Source organism: Procambarus clarkii, chromosome 38 (genome assembly GCF_040958095.1).
Source record: "Procambarus clarkii isolate CNS0578487 chromosome 38, FALCON_Pclarkii_2.0, whole genome shotgun sequence".
NCBI classification, from domain to species: Eukaryota; Metazoa; Arthropoda; class Malacostraca; order Decapoda; family Cambaridae; genus Procambarus; species Procambarus clarkii.
Window position 1 is genome coordinate 4697859 of NC_091187.1, and position 21047 is coordinate 4718905.

The following is a 21047-nucleotide window of genomic DNA, read 5'->3' on the forward strand; positions in this document are numbered from 1 at the left end:
GGTGGTGTAAAGGATTACAGAGGCACGTAATCGGTTCAGGAACTAAACCCGCTAGTTCGTTTAGCTAAGCAAATAACAATGTTTGACTCTAGTTCCAAATTATTAATGTTGTATACACATGTACACACACTCATATATATATATATATATATATATATATATATATATATATATATATATATATATATATATATATATATATATATATATATATATATATATATATATATATCAAGAACTCTTTGACCCAGCCAGGATTCGAACCCATGCCGTCCAGGACCACCCCTAAATGTACACAGTACCGTGACCACCGCACCAATGATCGTCTATAAGGATTGGTCAGTCTTGGCGCTTATTAACTAAGCTCCCTGACTGACCAATCCCCGACGACACTCATGGATCCATTTGGGTACAGTTTTTCATCAAATTCTGGCGCATGCACGGGCCGCACTGAGTCTAACATGTGTGAGAAAGCTGCATGAACGCGCAAGCCATATATCACTAAGAACTCGTCGACTTGAGTCGACGTTCATGCAGCTTTCTCACATATATATATATATATATATATATATATATATATATATATATATATATATGTATATATATATATATATATATATATATATATATATATATATATACATATATATATATATATATATATATATATATATATATTGTGACGATAATCTCCTTCAAGAGATTGAGCCTGCTCTTCCCTCCATAATTACGTCTTCACAATTATATAAAAAGACTATGGAAGAAATGTCCAACAACGACAACAACACCAGCAAGGCTTGCCAGGGTGAGCAGAAACGTATGCAGCCAGCCACCTGTTCGAACTCCAACCACCAAACTACCCGTTGATCGCTACGGCTCCGCTGATTGGTCGCCGGTCTGGCTGCACCTGCCTCGCCCCCCCCCAATACTACCTGATGTCTGGGGTCGCCCCAACATCAGTCTTCAGAATGTTCAGTGCTTTCGTAGCCAGCACACCTCCCAGCTAGACTCTAGAGTGTACTGAGAGAGGTGGTGGCTTTAAGCCAATATTCCAGCACCTCCCATTTACTGTTGTATTGCACTTCTTGTTATTTTGCCTTAACGTAACTTTTCATTTTGTCATTTAAGTATTCTTATTATTTTGATTCATTGATTTTATTATAAGAATTTGTTTGTGCATTATTTTCATGTTTTGATTTATTTAACGTAATTAAAATTTCATTGTTAAAGTTTACTTGTGTTTTGTGTGTCTTCTCCTTACCTTACCACAGACGAAGTTCCAGTTTTTCTATTTTTTTTATAACTATGTGACGAGGCCATACCCCTAGCCTTAAACAGCCGAACACCAACGCGTTACCGTCACAAGTTATATGGGGGCCTGTCCTAGGAGCTTCACTCAGGTACTGGTGCCAAGTGGTAATTTATGGTAAGCGTATTTAACTTTGTTAACGTAGCTTTACTATTTTTCATTCAATTTCATTTTTTATAAGGTGCGGTGTATTGTGCATTACGAGAGTAACATATAGTGAAGGTGAGACAACTTTGGATTACGTGGTGACTGTAGGCCTCAGTCATACTCTTAATTGGTCATCTCTCCCTCCTTGTTATTACTCGTATTTACCATCTATGTCCCTTGAATATTTCTCATTCTGACAGATCATCATATTGGTACCCTGGTACTGTGGTCTGCCCCGGGTCAAGAGTACCCAATCTTCTGCAATCTGACTGTAGGAGGACAAAGAGGGCCATAGTTCCTCTAGCTCGAACTTTAGTTGCTGAATTGGGACCTCAGCAGCAGTTCTCGTCACCAGTTGACACCTCGCACCCCTACACGTCAGTCAGAGATGATGATACATACAACGGTAGGGAATTAGCTTATTTTTTCAGAGCACAAAAGTTCGCTAATTCTGTAAGTATCATATTAAATTCAGTAGGAAAAACTTGCTTTATGTCCTATAGAGACTTGGCAAGGTATGCCTACATCCTTGGACTACCAATTTTACTTTTGAAGCATTTAACCGTTTCATTTGTTTTCGAAACTTTGTTTCATTTGTTAGTAGGATTTTCTTGCCCTTATTCTCTTACATGAGTACCGGGTACAAGATTTCCTGCGCCCTTGATTTCATTTAATCATTTAATATCTTTCACTTAACGTTAATTGTTAAAGATCACACAGGATAGGTACCAGTTGCCACGTTGTCCTGTTTCTGACATTTCATTATTGAACATTCGTGTACCTTTATTTGCTAATTTCACCATGTTTCGTCTCCAAACTTTCCGTGCAAATCCAGCAGGTGAAATAGGGACTTTAAGTCGTGCCAAGAGGACTGAATTACAAACTCTTGCACATGAGTATCAACTAGAAGTTCCCTACCAAGCCAACAAAAATGACCTACACAACCTGTTGCTGGATTACTATTTAGAGCAAGGTAAGATAGACTCTGAAACTCATGAAACTTACTATATTGCAGATAAAACTGATTTGGCAACGCTGAAACTCAAACTAGAGCTGGCCAAGATTGAACGTGAGCAGCAAAGGGAAGCCCGCGAACAGCAAAGGGAAGCAGCTGACATACGAAGGGAAGAGATCGCCCTCAAGGAACGTGAGTTTGCAATGCTCCGTGAACGTGAACGCTTACAGCTTGAAACCAAACAACGCGAGTTGGAAATACAACGCGAACATGACAAGCAACAAGCGACTCTGGCTCTTGAGTGTCGTCAACGGGAATACACGTTGGAAACTTCACACCTCGCTCAACGCCAGCAAGCTACTGCCAATCTTCCCGTCAGTTTTAATATATCACATGCAAGTAAGTTAATGCCATCCTTTGTAGAAGCAGAAGTTGATGTGTTCTTTACCACCTTTGAAACCCTTGCTAATCAACTCAGTTGGCCTGTCGACCAATGGGCCACACTTCTCAGAGTCCATCTTACAGGTAGAGCTGCAGTCACACTCAGTACTTTGGCGTCTGAGAATGACTACTACACTCTGAAACAAGCAGTGTTGGACGCCTACCTCCTCTCTACTGAAAGTTATAGAAGGAAATTCCGTGACCACCTGAAGGCAAGTACCACTACCTTCCTCGAGTTTGCTAACACGAAACGGAGGTATTTCATGAAATGGCTGGAAGCAGCACATGTCTCTACTTTTGCAGAACTCGTCAACCTGATGCTTGTTGAAGAATTCTTGAGACGTGTGCCACCTCCTGTCCGCCTCTATTTAGCAGATAAAGAAGAAACCGACTACCTGAAGTGTGCTAAGTCGGCTGACACTTACAGCCTCATCCACCGGCTGACACCTGAACCATCCTCCAGTAAGAAGTCGTGGTACAGTTACGAGAAGGTGAGCCCCGATCAAGCTGGTTCACAACTGTACTGCAAGTATTGTAGACTCTATGGACATACCATAGACAAGTGTGGTAAGTCTCAATACAAGGGAACCACTGACCAACAACGACCCAAACCAACTCCTCCTAAGTCCGGTAAGCCTGTGATGAATGTTGGTGTTGATGTTAATGATCTTTCTCTTTTCAGTAACCACCTGTATACTGGAACTGTCTCTGCCAACGGTTCAAATCCGGAGGGACGTTTCAAATTGAAGATCTTGAGGGACACAGCGGCTCTACAATCGATCATCTTGAAGTCGGCTGTGCCCAACATAGTCTACACCGGGGAAACAGTCTTCATCACTGACCTCACTGCTACCACTCCATACCCTCTCGCCAGAGTCCACCTGAATTGTCCCTACGTGAACGGGGAAGTCCAAGTCGCCGTCAGGGAAAAGCCTTTTCCCATGCCTGGAGTGCAACTTCTCCTAGGCAACGACTTGGCAGAAGACCTGCAACCGACCAACCTGATCGTCATGGACAAACCCCAGGTGTGTAACTCTGTGCCAATAAATCCTATTCTCGAGTATGTTCCAGCAGAGGTTCAAGAGAGTGATGAAGTTTCTCCTCCGGTTCTCGTGACCACCCGTGCACAAGCCGCACGTCCACAGCCAGCTGACTCTACTGCTACCGCTGTCCCTCAAGACCCTCAGAAACTACCCCCGCATCTGACCAAGTTGGAGTTCCGTAAGTTGCAGAGGGAAGATCTTACTTTAACACCATTGTTTTTCCAGGCTGAGACTCAACCCGACAGTATTCCTGGGTTCTTCCTAGAGAACGACTTGCTCTACCGCAGATATAGACCCAGTAAACTGAAGGAGGAGGACGATTGGGCCAACATCGAACAACTTGTGATTCCCACCAGCCTGCGGCCCACTATTCTACACCTGGCCCACGGAGCATTCTCCCACTACGGCTTCAACAAGACTTACCATGGGATTCGCCAAGACTACTACTGGCCAGGTATGGTAAATAACGTCAAACAGTACGTAAAACAGTGTCATACATGTCAGATGGCAGGCAAACCGAACGTCTCCATTCCCAGAGCACCACTGATTCCCATACAGGTGCCTGCGGAACCTTTCCACAGACTCATAATAGACTGTGTTGGTCCTTTACCTCGGACCAGTTCAGGTAACGCCTACATCCTAACCATCCTGTGTCCTACCACCAGATTTCCCATAGCAGTTCCAGTGAAGAACATCACGGCTGCTACGGTTATCAAACATCTATTGAAGATCTTCACTCAATACGGATTTCCCAGGGAGATTCAAAGTGACTGTGGCACCAACTTCACCAGTGATCTCTTCAAAAGGACACTGGAGGAGTTCAACATCAAACAGGTATTGTCCAGCCCCTATCATCCTGCTTCACAGGGTTCTCTTGAACGTAGTCATCAGACCATCAAAGCACTCTTGAAAAAGTTTTGTAGTGAAACCTCGAAGGATTGGGATAAGCAGATTGACCTAATAATGTGTATTTTCAGAAGTCTCCCCAATGAGTCCCTAGGAGTATCTCCTTATGAGATGCTCTACGGCCGTAAGTGCCGTACTCCCCTTAAGGCTTTCAAAGACTCTCTCAGAGATGCCACCTTCAGTGAGCATCAGAATGTGCCCCAGTTTCTTCAAAACCTTCAGCACATTCTAGAGAGAGTCCACCGCTTTGCTCATGATAATCTATTGAAAGCCCAGGTGAGAATGAAGACTCATTACGACCAGACCAGCAAAGTAAGAAAATTCAAGCCGGGAGACTTCGTCCTTGCTTATTTCCCTATCCCAGGTTCACCTTTACAGAACAGATTTTCAGGACCCTACTGCGTCAAAGAGTGCAGGAATAATAATAATTATGTGATAGAGACTCCAGATAGGCGGCGGAAGACCCAGCTGTGCCACGTCAACCTCCTGAAGCAATATAATGGTACTCCTCCCACTGTCTTGACTAACTATTCCACATTCACAGAACCCTACATCCACAGTGAGACCTTCCCAGCTTCTCCTCCCGAAAGCACTGACAAGGAGTCAGCGCTTTCTAATTCCGAAATCCTTAATGATCTTCCCAAATACTTTCAGGATAATCATAGTGCACCTCTCGTCAAGATCTTCAGAGAACATCAAGAGTTGTTCAGAGATGATCCCCAAGAGTGTAATGTTACCCAGCACGACATCCAACTGCTCCCCGACACCCGGCCGATTCGTCAACCCTTCTACCGAATCAGCCCGAGCAAGAAGGAAGTCATGCGTGCTGAGGTGCAGTACCTCTTGGACCATGGACTGGCTACACCTTGTGAGTCCCCCTGGGCCTCACCTTGTATCTTGGTGCCCAAACCCCAAGGTAAGGTGCGGTTGTGCACTGACTATCGAAAACTGAACTCTGTCACTGTCAAGGATGCTTACCCCTTGCCAAGGATAGATGACATCCTTGATGCCATTGGTAGTGCCCAGTACTTGTCCCAAGTGGACTTGCTTAAGGGGTACTATCAAGTGTGTCTAACGGAGCGCGCTAAAGAGATATCTGCCTTCATCACTCCTTTTGGACTTTTCAGATATGAACGCCTTCCTTTCGGACTATGTAATGCCCCGGCCACCTTTCAAAGAGCTGTCAACCGTGTCATCCAGGGCTTGGATAACACATACGCCTACCTGGACGATATCGTCGTAGCCTCCAACTCCTGGAGTGAACATCTGCTCCAGCTGCGACGTCTGTTCTCCAAGCTCCTGACAGCCGGCCTCACCATCAACCTGGGCAAGTCCACTTTCGCGAAAGGTAAAGTGCGTTATCTGGGTCATGTTATTGGGAGTGGCAGCATAGCTCCGTTAGACTCGCACACTCAAGCCATCCTACAGTATCCACAGCCTACCACCAGGAAGAAGCTCCTGCGCTTCCTTGGTCTTGCCTCTTACTACCGTAGGTTTGTGAGGAATTTCAGTGCAGTCGCCACACCTCTAATTCTATTAACCAGTCCCAAGCAACGGTATAATTGGACCATGCAGCAAACCGTTGCTTTCGAACAACTCAAATTCCTCCTCTGTTCTAACCCCATTCTCGCCTCTCCAGATATCACCAAGCCTTTCGTCCTTCATGTCGACGCCAGTGGTACCGGCGTTGGTGGTGTCCTGATGCAACAACGAGGCGAGGAGGTTCTACCTGTCAGCTACTACAGCTACAAACTGAAACCACACCAAAGGAACTACAGCACTATTGAAAAGGAGCTACTATCCATCGTCCTGAACCTCCAACACTTCGCTCCGTACCTACAAGGCGCCAGGTCTACCACCATCTTCTCAGACCACAACCCTCTCCGCTTCCTACATCAAGCCCAATTCACCAACCAGCGTCTTCTACGATGGGCTCTGTATTTACAAGACTTCAACCTGGAGATCCGCTATATCAAGGGTTCTGACAACACCATAGCCGATGCCCTCTCCAGAGTTTATGAAGTAGAAGCAACTCCATCCATTACTCCACCACATAACGACGTACTTCTTCCAGAACCGCAGGCTTCGGGGGAGAGTTGTGACGATAATCTCCTTCAAGAGATTGAGCCTGCTCTTCCCTCCATAATTACGTCTTCACAATTATATAAAAAGACTATGGAAGAAATGTCCAACAACGACAACAACACCAGCAAGGCTTGCCAGGGTGAGCAGAAACGTATGCAGCCAGCCACCTGTTCGAACTCCAACCACCAAACTACCCGTTGATCGCTACGGCTCCGCTGATTGGTCGCCGGTCTGGCTGCACCTGCCTCGCCCCCCCCCAATACTACCTGATGTCTGGGGTCGCCCCAACATCAGTCTTCAGAATGTTCAGTGCTTTCGTAGCCAGCACACCTCCCAGCTAGACTCTAGAGTGTACTGAGAGAGGTGGTGGCTTTAAGCCAATATTCCAGCACCTCCCATTTACTGTTGTATTGCACTTCTTGTTATTTTGCCTTAACGTAACTTTTCATTGTGTCATCTAATTATTCTTATTATTTTGATTGATTTTATTATAAGAATTTGTTTGTGCATTATTTTCATGTTTTGATTTATTTAACGTCATTAAAATTTCATTGTTAAAGTTTTACTTGTGTTTTGTGTGTCTTCTCCTTACCTTACCACAGACGAAGTTCCAGTTTTTCTATTTTTTTTTTTATAACTATGTGACGAGGCCATACCCCTAGCCTTAAACAGCCGAACACCAACGCGTTACCGTCACAATATATATATATATATATATATATATATATATATATATATATATATATAGGGGGGTACCACCACTGGTGTAATTATAGGGACCCACAGCCTCAGAGAAGGGAACACAGAGCACTCAGGGAAAAACTTGACATTTAACTCTGAATACGAAAGAGTGTTCACTTCTCCTACCACCCCCTTTTTTTTTTATTATGATGTACACTTTATTATGCAAGGTTATACAGTTACATATCTGATTTTATACAAAAAATGAACATTATGAACATGAACATGAACAAATGAACAAAATGAACATTTATATATATATATATATATAAAATCCCTCTGGTGCCAATGTGGGGACCCATAGCCTCGGAGAAGAAAATAAAAAGTATTCAGAGGAGACCTTGTGGTTTCTCACTGAACACTAATATTATCTTCTCCTACCACCCCCATTCTTTTATATGTACACATATATATTTGCTTTATTTGAACTTTGTTACAAAAAAGGAGTTACATATTGGTTACAAAGATGGTTATCATAGGTTGTCGAGTTCCTCCAGCTCCTCAGATTGCGGGCAGATATATATATATATATATGTATACATATATACATACACATACATATTTAATCACGTACACAAATACACACATCAATAATCTTTGTGTCACAAGTGATCAACAAGAGGCTCACAACAGTCACTATAAAAGGCACTTTACATCTATAGTGAGTCACACAGTTACTAGTCTTGCTGCACACCCACCCAACTGGGCGGCAGCTTTACAGTCATGTGCATGCATTACCTACAGTAAGCAAATTTTGGATACTTCGCTAAGATTTCGGGCAGCACATCATTATGAATGAAGTACTTACACATTTCATTATGCAACTTTAATAAAGTTGTCCTTCAGCCTTTTGTGGTGTTCAGCTACCCTTATCTTCTGTATGTTCCTCACATTACCAGTATACACAAACATTGACATGTAGAGATATAGACTCTCAGGTAAGTTAGTAATTTAAATGCACAGTAGCAGTCCTAGGCGTTCAATCCCCGACCGCCGTCCAAGTGGTTTGGCACCATTCCTCCCCATCCCATCCCAAATCCTTATCCTGATCCCTTCCAAGTGTTAAATAGTTGTAATGAACAGGCACACAATGTGTGTATATATATATATATATATATATATATATATATATATATATATATAATATATATATATATATATATATATATATATATATATATATATATACATAATTATACCAGTATAATCTAATAATATATACTGGTCTAATAAAATAATTAGACCAGTTAATACTCTCACTCGTTGTGTTAGGATATGTTAGCTTGATAAAACTGACTGTTCATGGCCTTGAATAGTAGGCTGAGAAGTGCGTTCTGGATGTTAGGTACGACATATATATATATATATATATATATATATATATATATATATATATATATATATATATATATATATATATATATATATATATATATATATATATATATATATATATGTCGTACCTAGTAGCCAGAACGCACTTCTCGGCCTACTATGCAAGGCCCGATTTGCCTAAAAAGCCAAGTTTTCATGAATTAATTGTTTTTCGACTACCTAACCTAACCTAACCTAACTTTTTCGGCTACCTAACCTAACCTAACCTATAAAGATAGCTTAGGTTAGGTTAGGTAGGGTTGGTATTAAAATTAACGTAGATATATGACCGAACCTAACCAACCCTACCTAACCTAACCTAACCTATCTTCATAGGTTAGGTAGCCGAAAAAGTTAGGTTAGGTTAGGTTAAGTTGGTTAGATAATTGAAAAACAATTAATTCATGAAAACTTAGCTTATTAGGCAAATCGGGCCTTGCATAGTAGGCTGAGAAGTGAGTTCTGGCTACTAGGTACGACATATATATATATATATATATATATATATATATATATATATATATATATATATATATATATATATATATTTATATATATATATATATATAATATATATATATATATATATATATATATAATATATATATATATATATATATATATATATACATATATATATATATATATATATATATATATATGTCGTACCTAGTAGCCAGAACGCACTTCTCAGCCTAATATGCAAGGCCCGATTTGCCTAATAAGCCAAGTTTTAAAGAATTAATTGTTTTTCGACTACCTAACCAAACCTAACCTAACTTTTTCGGCTACCTAACCTAACCTAACCTATAAAGATAGGTTAGGTTAGGTTAGGTAGGGTTGGTTAGGTTCGGTCATATATCTACGTTAATTTTACCTCCAATAAAAAAAAATTGACCTCATTCATAATGAAATGGGTAGTTTTATCATTTCATAAGAAAAAAATTAGAGAAAATATATTAATTCAGGAAAACTTGGCTTATTAGGCAAATCGGGCCTTGCATAGTAGGCCAAAAAGTGCGTTCTGGCTACTAGGTACGACATATATATATATATATATATATATATATATATATATATATATATATATATATATATATATATATAGTGAAAGTATTAACTGGTCTAATTATTTTATTAGACCAGTATATATTATTAGATTATACATATATGTATTTAATTATACCAGTATAATCTAATAATATATACTGGTCTAATAAAATAATTAGACCAGTTAATACTCTCACTCGTTATTTATTTATTTATTATTTATTTATTATTTATTTATTATTTATTTATGCATATACAAGAATGTACATAAGGAATGTGAGGATACAAATATGGTAATTACAGTCTTGTAAAGCCACTAGTCCGCGCAGCGTTTCGGGCAGGTCCTTAATCTAAGAAAATTTTAAGGAGGTAAATACTTGCAAAATTTATAGACAAAAAAATGATAACAGTTACATGAAATGAAAAAAAGAAGATGAGAGAAAATTGTAGGTACAGTATATTAAAGCACATAGGTAGCTAAGATTGATTGCAATGATAGCTTGAATGGTAGTTGACAAAAATTGGTAGGTACAATACAGCAGAAACAAAATAAGATTGATTGCAGTGACAGCTTGAATGGTAGTTGACAAAAATTGGTAGTCACAATACAGCATATGGCTAGCACATAAAATAAGACAGCAATGAACACAATGATAAGGTTGTTTGATATTACATAAAAATTAGGAGATTGGGTAACACTAGGTACAGAGCAAATTTAAAGCTCAGTGTAGGAAACTAAGAAGATGAAGTTAGGTACTTTTTGGTTTTGCTTTTAAATAAGGCAAAAGTTTTACAGTTTTTCAATTCACTAGGGAGTGAGTTCCATAGACTAGGTCCCTTAATTTGCATAGAGTGTTTACACAGATTAAGTTTGACCCTGGGGATATCAAAGAGATATTTATTTCTGGTGTGGTGATAATGGGTTCTATTACATCTGTCCAGGGAGAGTTTCAGAGCATGGTTTGCATTTAAGAACAGGGTTTTGTAAATGTAGTTGACACAAGAAAATGTGTGGAGGGAGTTAATATTTAGCAAGTTTAGGGATTTAAACAAGGGAGCTGAGTGTTGTCTGAAAGCAGAGTTAGTTATTAATTCTGATAGCAGATTTTTGCTGTGTGATGATGGGCTTAAGGTGGTTTGCAGTGGTAGACCCCCCATGCACAGATACCATAATTAAGATAGGGGTAGATTAGTGCATAATATAGCAACCCATCCTCCGAATAGACAGTACGTTTTAATACTAAGTGTAATAAGTACATTTTCATACTTACGTATTTAGTACATAAATGCACTTACCGGGCTGTTCCAGTTACCGGCTGGCCTCCCTAGAATATTCTCCCCGAAACGAGGAATACGTTTTCTTTAATGTAACGGGTGTGCTGTTTTCTTTTCTTAATTTTTGCGCATACTCGGTCAATTTTGCTTATACTCTTATACTCGGCCCAAATTTTGCCTTTATAATTTAAGGTATCATGAAAATTGGCCGCTTTTCAGGCAATTAAGCATAGCAGAAGCACAGTCACTGACATTCAAAGGAAAGAAGGAATGAGATAACTATATATATTACGATTTAAATCCTTCTAATTTTTGCTCGTTCGTCAATGAGAACTGATGCCAACGCACTGGCCAATAAACTGAATAATACTGGCCACTAAACAATAGATTGATTGATTGGTGATTGATGAAGATTAAGCCACCCAAAAGGTGGCACAGCCATGAATAGCCCGTAAGTGGATGCCCTCTCTGAGCCATTACCAGTATCAGTAGATGATACTGGAGATCTGTGGAGGTGCGATCGCACCCTGCCTGACGGGAGATGTCTCCCGTGACTAAACAATAAACTGAACCTATCATAAAGAAGAACGACGACCATTGACCGTCTAGTGCTCCAACAGAGTGTAACTGTAATTAACAATGCTCAAGTCCTGACTAGCAGTCAAATATTAATCCATCAGCCACGAAGCAGAGCGTCTCCCAACATCAACTCTAGTGCAGGGTCCTGTTGAAAAAAAAATTCCGATTTTACATAGGTTTACCGTGACAGACACTAACAATAGTAGCCATGAAGAGGAAAGGAAATCGGCAGATTCTCGAAGGTTTGCCTGATATTTTCCAGCTATACAGTACTTTAAAAGAAAAGTTAACAGATGTTTGACTTTTATCCTTCTGTTTCACCAATATTTACCAACCATCGGGATGAATACTTATATGACACAAACTAGACATATTAGTATGAAAAAGAACTAACAATTCTCCAAATAGTAGGACGTGATTCAGTTTTCATGGATATATTCATTTTCGGGTGTTTGACTTCAGTTTGGAAATATGAAAAGGCACAGTTTGGTGCATTCAGATGATAAAGCAAAATTACCGTTTTAGGTAGTCAGTTCTGAATGTGTGAATCTTTATACGTAGACATCTTTTATATATAATTTGTATATATATATAATAGCCATATGCTGTATTGTGACTACCAATTTTTGTCAACTACCATTCAAGCTGTCATTGCAATCAATCTTATATTGTTTTCTGCTGTATTGTGCCTAAAAATTTTTGTCAACTACCATTCAAGCTGTCATTGTAATCAATCTTAGCTACCTATGTGCTTTAATATACTGTACCTACAATTTTCTCTCATCTTCTTTTTTTCATTCCATGTAACTGTTATCATTTTTTTTTGTCTATAAATTTTGCAAGTATTTACCTACTTAAAATTTTCTTAGATTAAGGACCTGCCCGAAACGCTGCGCGTACTAGTGGCTTTACAAGACTGTAATTACCATATTATGTATCCTCACATTCCCAATGTACCTTCTTGTATATGCATAAATAAATAAATAAATAAATAAATATATATATATATATATATATATATATATATATATATATATATATATATATATATATATATATATATATATATATATATGTGTGTGTGTGTGTAGCCAAAAAAGTTAGGTTAGGTAGTCGAAAAACAATTAATTCATGAAAACTTGGCTTATTAGGCAAATCGGGCCTTGCATAGTAGGCCGAGAAGTGCGTTCTGGCTACTAGGTACGACATATATATATATATATATATATATAATGTGTGTGAATATTCTCGTGTATATATTTATTTTTTTTTTTTTATTTATTTATATATTAGAAGGTACATTGGGTTGAGAAAGTAAAAATGATAATATAATGATATAAACACCTTGTTACAATATACTGTTTCATCTTACATGATATATAAGTGTCATTAGTCTCGTAAATAAAGTTCTTATTTTGCTGGAGATACTCTTATTATTTAGTTAAGAATTACTGAACTGTAATTACCTACTGTGTATTTAGTGTGGTGCTTACCAGTTGAAGATGCTAGGAGTTGATACAAGAGTGTGCAGAGAGAGTTAGCAATTTAGCCTAGCAGGAATTCATACCTGTGATATTGTACAGAATTATATTACTGTACCTGAGTTTACCTGAGATCCAGAAATACTAGTGGTCTTGAAAAAGACTGAAAGCCAGCTGCTTGTAGAAGGTCCCCTCATTTGCCTTGATGATCTATACTTTAAAAGTTAGTAGAGTTTTGCCATTTACGTATTCGGCGGGTAGGTAGTTCCATATGTTAATAATCATGTGGGTAAAAAAACATCTCTTGTTCTCAGATTTCTCCTATGTTGTGGCTTTTAATGCTTCAAACTGTTTTATCATATTAAACAGTTTAAATATTAAAATGGTATATATATGTTTTTTAGAAATCTTTCTCAAATTATATATTTTGAATTTTAAATTTCAACCTCCTTAAATATAACTAGGTGACTACATTACAACTAAGTGAGTACATTTTTTTGTACATATATTAGCATGACTCTGGCATTTATTAACCTGACTCTGGCAGTTATATTAATCTGACTCTGGCATTGATATTACCCTGAATCAACACTGGCAAATATATTAGTCAGATTCTGGATATGATTTACTGTATATCTGTTTATTATTTAGTTACGACCTGGTGCTACCTCACTCAGCTAATTTAGAACTTAAAACATGACATTAAACTTCAACAATATATTTACCTGAGTTTACCTGGTAAATATATTGTTTATAGTCTATTATATCAATATTATATAACTCCCACTAATACCTCTGATGTTAATGACATTATTCTTTCTCTTAAACCAAAGTCAGGTGCCCTGGCTGAGATACAAGCTGTAACTTACAAAAAAAAACTCCTGATTTCATGCTACAGCCATTGCATTGCTCTACAACAAATCACTTGAACTTCACACCTTTCCTGATATTAACAAAAAAAAGTTAGCCCAGTCCCTAAAAGTTGTGATCTCACTTATGTCAACAATTACAGACCAATATCAATCTAGCCAAACTTGTCTAAATTATCTTAAAACTTAATATACAAGCAACTTTACTCGTATGTATCTAAACACAATATGCTCTTGCCAATATGGCTTTAGATCCAAAAAACGCATCAATGATGCACGGATTAGTATGAACTTGATACATGCTGCTCTTGATAATAATGAGTACCTTGTTGGGTTATTTCCTGACCTATGTAATGTTTTGACACTGTTAACCACAATAACCTCGTTCTTAAACTACAATATTATAGAGTCAGATATCACTTCCTGCAATACCTTCAATCTTACCTTAGTGACAGGCTACAATCACTAAGGTAAGTATCTTGTATGTTTTTGTTAACGAATTGAATTCTCCCACCCTACCCATTAACATTTGTGTTCCACATGTCAGTGTGTACTTGGCCCAAGTACGGTGTACTTGTACTTGGTACTATATATTTTAATTTTTTCCATAGCACATGAGCTGGAACTTATCTTCGTTAAACACTATATTATTTTCTGTAGCCCATAGAAAGACCTGATCCTTTAAGATCTTCTTCGCTATTTAAGTCCCTTGACATGCTAAACATACACTCACTCCACACATTCTCCTGTGCAATCTACATGTACAAAACCTTGCTCCTAAATGCTAATGTTGATCTGAAACTTTTTCACTATTTATTTAATAGAACTAATGAGCACCATACCGGAAATAATTATCGCTTATATATCCTCAGAGTAAGACTAAATCTGTGCAAACACTCCACGCAAATAAAAGGGCCCAATCTTTGGAATTTTCTCACTGATAAATTAAAAAAGTTTCCAAACCATGCCTAGTTCAAAAGTAAAATAAAAAAAAAGAACCTTATTTCATCCTCATAGTTTCCAACATGGTGCTTCAAACTCACACTGGATCTTTTACAACCCCTCCTTGCCTACTTTTTGCCTAATTCTTTATGTAAAAGGAATATTAATCAAAACACAGAGCATTAGCATTAATTAGTGGTTTTACTTTATTACTTTTTCATGGTACAGGCAAACACTTGCTAAGAGAGGTTTTTATAGAAACTTAATAAAAGGATATCCTGACTTCATTAATTACTTTACCCTGACTGACATTTATAATTATTTAAGCCTGGCTGGCAATGTTTTTTTTTTAAATCCTGGAAAATCACAAATTTTCCTGAATTTTGGGGGTTTCTCCTCCTCCCCCATATCTGGGGTTGGTGAATCATCATCTAGCTGCTGTATTCCAGATTCTTCCATGTCTGTTGTCTTGTCATTAGCAGATCCAATGCCATTAGAATCTAGAAAAGATAGAATATATATTAATAATAATAATAATAATAATGGAAAAAATATATAATAAACTTATAATTAAAAATGAGAAAATTCCATGTTATAATTCGCTCACATCTATAACTAAAAATTTAACTGCAAGCATCAGGAAGAAGGGCTCCAATGTTGAAGCCGGCTGATCAACTATGAACCATTACTTTTTGCTCTATAAACACTGGCCAATAATTAGGTCAGTGTTTTCTGCTATGCAAAGTATCTAGTATGGCAAACACACACTTTCCCAAGGGAGGAAGGTATTAAATATTTGATATGCAGTACCTAGAACACCTGGAGTCATAACATAATATTGGACACAGTATTGTTTTCTAACAGGAAGATGAAGTGAAACAAATCTACTTAGTTTTCATGATAGAGTCACAGATATATTACAAGAAAAGGTTGTTGGATTTACTGTCTATCTAAACCTAAAAAAGCTTTTGACAGTCCCACACAACATGCTGTACACTACACACAAGGGGCATAACTAGCTGACCCTCCAAAGAATACCTGATCAACCAGGCTGTGATTCATTCGTCAGGCTACGAGCAGCCGCGTCAAACAGCCTGGTTGACCAGTCCAGCAACAAGAAGGCCTGGTCGACGACCATGGGAAGGCTAAGCCCCGGAAACACTTATAAAGGTAAGGGTGGTTTTAGATAGTAAGCTACTGCCAGAGGAACAAAAAGCTCCTCTCACATAGTAAGAGGAGCTTGTGCATTACTTTACAACTTCAGACTTGCTTTTAATTATAAGGATGGTGAAAGACTAAAGAAAATGTTCATGACTTTTGTGAGACCAAAACTGGAACATGCAGCAGTTGAATGGTACCCAAATCTCAAGAAGCACATAAATAAACTTGAAAAGGTGCAACGGTATGCAGAAAAACATGGCTCCTGGAACTGAAAAACAAAGAGTTACGAGGCGACACTAGAGGCGTTTAACATGCCATCAGTAGAAGATAGAAGAAATAGAGGTAATATGATCACCACTTACAAATTACTAACAGAAATTCTTCAAATTGATATGCTATATATGCAAATGCAAATATGCTGTGCTTACTATATTAACCTGCAATTTTAAATGGGATACATGTACTGTATTGTGATTTGTGTATTTGTACTCAATGAATTTGTGCGCCCCTTGAGGGACTTGAAGTGGAGGGGTGTAGAAATAGCCTAAGCTACTCTATCACTTTGAGATGTATTTTTTTTCTTGTCTCAATAAACTTACTTGAACTTGAAAGAATTACCACGTAACAAAAGTAGGACCCCTTGAGTATTTAAAGAGTTGGTTAGACATATATATGAATGAGATTGGGTGGATATAAATAGGAGCTGCCTCATATTGGTTAATAAGCCTTCTGCAGCTATCTTAATCATGTTCAGTTTTCTGCCTTATTCAAAAGTAAAACCCAAAAATACCTAATTTCATCCTCATTTACCTACCTACCTAGTGCTTCAAACTCCCACTGTATGTGTGTGTGTGTGTGTGTACTCACCTAATTGTGCTTGCGGGGGTTGAGCTTTGGCCCTTTGGTCCCGCCTCTCAACTGTCAATCAACTGGTGTACAGATTCCTGAGCCTACTGGGCTCTATCATATCTACATATGAAACTGTGTATGGAGTCAGCCTCCACCACATCACTTCCTAGTGCATTCCATTTATTAACTACTCTGACACTGAAAAAATTCTTTCTAACGTCTCTGCGACTCATCTGGGTACTAAGTTTCCACCTGTGTCCCCTTGTTCGTGTCCCACCCGTGCTGAAGAGTTTGTCTTTGTCCACCCTGTCAATTCCCCTGAGAATTTTGTAGGTGGTTATCATGTCTCCCCTTACTCTTCTGTTTTCCAGGGATATGAGGTTCAGCTCCTTTAGCCTTTCCTCGTAGCTCAATCCTCTCAGTTCCGGGACGAGCCTGGTGGTATACCGCTGAATCTTCTCTAACTTTGTCTTTGTCTTTTCTTATTTTTGAAATATGAAGTTCAACTTTGTCTTTGTGTGTGTGTGTGTGTGTGTGTGTGTGTGTGTGTGTGTATATGTATATGTATATGTATGTATATATATATATATATACATATATATATATATATATATATATATATATATATATATATATATATATATATATATATATATATATATATATATATATATATTTATTTATTTATTTATTTTACTGACCTCTAGTCAATGGTGTCACAGAATCATTATGTTCAACTGTGAGTTGGTTTAATTCTGCAGCCTCCAACTTCCTCTTGCGATCTGAAAATAAAAATTTCTATTATAATTTAATTATTAAATTATCAGCAAAAATATGTTGGCAATATACCTTTCATGGGAGGTGTGCTTATCATGTATTGGGATGTGAATCTGGCAACAGGCAAGGTAAAAAGGAATTGTTTTTATATTCAATATTTAACATTTAAACTTATTTTTAGCATAGAACAGTAATATAGTATATAATATAAGTTTATCAGTTCAGATAATAGTGACCCCAAATGTATAACAATGTGGTTAAGAACCTTGTATGCATAATATTTTGTCCAACTAGTCAGAAAAGTTAAACATGAAATGTGAAAGGAAAGGAAAGCAAAACTATGAACTTCATATCCATATATATGATCCATATATATATGATATATATATGATATATATGATCCATATATATCCATATATCCATATAATATATACTTCATATTACACTAAATAATGTTGTGAATAATGAATTAAAAAAAGTCCACTTATGGATGTCAACGAATAAACTAACATTAAACATCGAAAAGACTTACTACATCTTATTTGGAAGCAAATCATCAAGTGCAATTCAGCTACAGATAGACAACTTTAACATCAGTAATAAAAATGATGGCAAGTTTCTTGGCCTATTCCTAGACAAGAGACTCAACTTCAGCACCCACATTCAACACATAACTAAGAAAGTCTCTAAGACAGTTGGTATACTCTCCAAAATCAGATATTATGTTCCTAACTCTGCTCTCCTCTCACTATATTATGCACTAATCTACCCCTATCTTAATTATGGTATCTGTGCATGGGGGTCTACCACTGCAAACCACCTTAAGCCCATCATCACACAGCAAAAATCTGCTATCAGAATAATAACTAACTCTGCTTTCAGACAACACTCAGCTCCCTTGTTTAAATCCCTAAACTTGCTAAATATTAACTCCCTCCACACATTCTCTTGTGTCAACTACATTTACAAAACCCTGTTCTTAAATGCAAATCATGCTCTGAAACTCTCCCTGGACAGATGTAATAGGACCCATTATCACCACACCAGAAATAAATATCTCTTTGATATCCCCAGGGTCAAACTTAATCTGTGTAAACACTCTATGCAAATTAAGGGACCTAGTCTATGGAACTCACTCCCTAGTGAATTGAAAAACTGTAAAACTTTTGCCTTATTTAAAAGCAAAACCAAAAAGTACCTAACTTCATCTATTTAGTTTCCTACACTGAGCTTTAAATTTGCTCTGTACCTAGTGTTACCCAATCTCCTAATTTTTATGTAATATCAAACAACCTTATCATTGTGTTCATTGCTGTCTTCTTTTATGTGCTAGCCATATGCTGTATTGTGACTACCAATTTTTGTCAACTACCATTCAAGCTGTCATTGCAATCAATCTTATATTGTTTCTGCTGTATTGTGCCTACCAATTTGTTGTCAACTACCATTTTAAGCTGTCATTGCAATCAATCATAGCTACCTATGTGCTTTAATATACTGTACCTATAATTTTCTCTCATCTTTTTTTTTCATTCCATGTAATCTGTTATCATTTTTTTGTCTATAAATTTTGCAAGTATTTACCTCCTTAAAATTTTCTTAGATTAAGGACCTGCCCGAAACGCTGCGCGTGCTAGTGGCTTTACAAGACTGTAATTACCATATTTGTATCCTCACATTCCTTATGTACATTCTTGTATATGCATAAATAAATAAATAAATAAATAAATAAATATTTCAAAAATAAGAAGAGCAAAGACAAATCCTAGAGGGTTATTTTATTTATTGCATTAAGGTCTATGCATTATTTTTATTACATTATATTAAAATATATTACATTAATATATGCAATTATATTATATTAAATTATATTATATAATATTGCATTAGTATATTCAATACAGCACTTACACAAATGGAAGATATTGCTTATTGATTTACAGTCTGCTGCTGTTAGGCAATCTGCTGGCAAAATGCCTTGAGTAGCTTTATGGAGTCCTTTTTTGCAATAGATGAACACGGTTTCATACCCAGCACCACGCATTTTTGCCATCTGAAAAGAAAGGGTAAAATCCTAATGAACAAAAGGCCTCATGACGATCTCGTCTTCATAAAGACATATCTCTTTTGAGAAAGATCAACACTGGGGGATTCTCATACTCAAATTTCCTAACACTTTGGAGTATATATATCTACATTACTTCTTTAAGAGGGCCAGATGTAACAAACCAGGAGCAAATATTTAAAGATCACCAAGCCACAATGTAGGATAGGAAACAGGTGTTATATATAGTAGGCATCCATCGGTCTCGGGAGACTATGGAGTTGTGCTCTGGTGTCAGCCTGGTCAGGAGTGGCCTCACCAGGGCGCAAAGCCAGGGTAAGTTGATTCGGGGGAGAAGCTGTTACCCAGACAGCAGGATTGTGTATATATATATTTATATATATATATATATATATATATATATATATATATATATATATATATATATATATATATATATATATATATATATTATTAAATATGACCGAAAAAGTAAGATTAATAATTCTAACACGAATTTTCTCAATCCTTCGTACATTATGCTTCACTGTTGGAGGTAAATCAAAAATCACTTCTCCAAAATTCATTTTTATTTCTAGTCTGACGCGACACGGGCGCGTTTCGTAAAACTTATTACATTTTCAAAGACTTCACAAATACACAACTGATTAGAACTTGCGTTTCCCTGATTTTATATCTACATTTGAGTGAGGTGGGAAGGGTGATGTGGCATTACATTTGAGTGAGGTGGGAAGGATGATGTGGCATTAACACAAGACAGAACACTAGAGGATATTAATAGGGTATTAAAAGTATCAACACAAGACAGAACACGAAAAAATGGGTATTGAATAGAAGTGTTTGTAGAAAGCCTATTGGTCCATATTTCTTGATGCTTCTATATTGGAGCGGAGTCTTGAGGTGGGTAGAATATAGTGGTGCAATAATTGGCTGTTGATTGCTGGTGTTGACTTCTTGATGTGTAGTGCCTCGCAAACGTCAAGCCGCCTGCTGTCGCT

The 21047-nt window shown here is 37.4% G+C and overlaps 1 long non-coding RNA gene across 1 annotated transcript; it reads right to left on the reverse strand.

Annotated features, from left to right (window-relative positions):
- Window positions 1–15379: 15379 nt before the first annotated feature.
- LOC138372214 (uncharacterized) lies at window positions 15380–18044 on the reverse strand. The gene is made up of 2 exons (XR_011230738.1): window positions 17909–18044; window positions 15380–15697 (listed from the first exon to the last, which is right to left on the reverse strand). It is a non-coding gene; the product is annotated as an uncharacterized lncRNA (long non-coding RNA).
- Between the last annotated feature and the right edge of the window lie 3003 nt (window positions 18045–21047).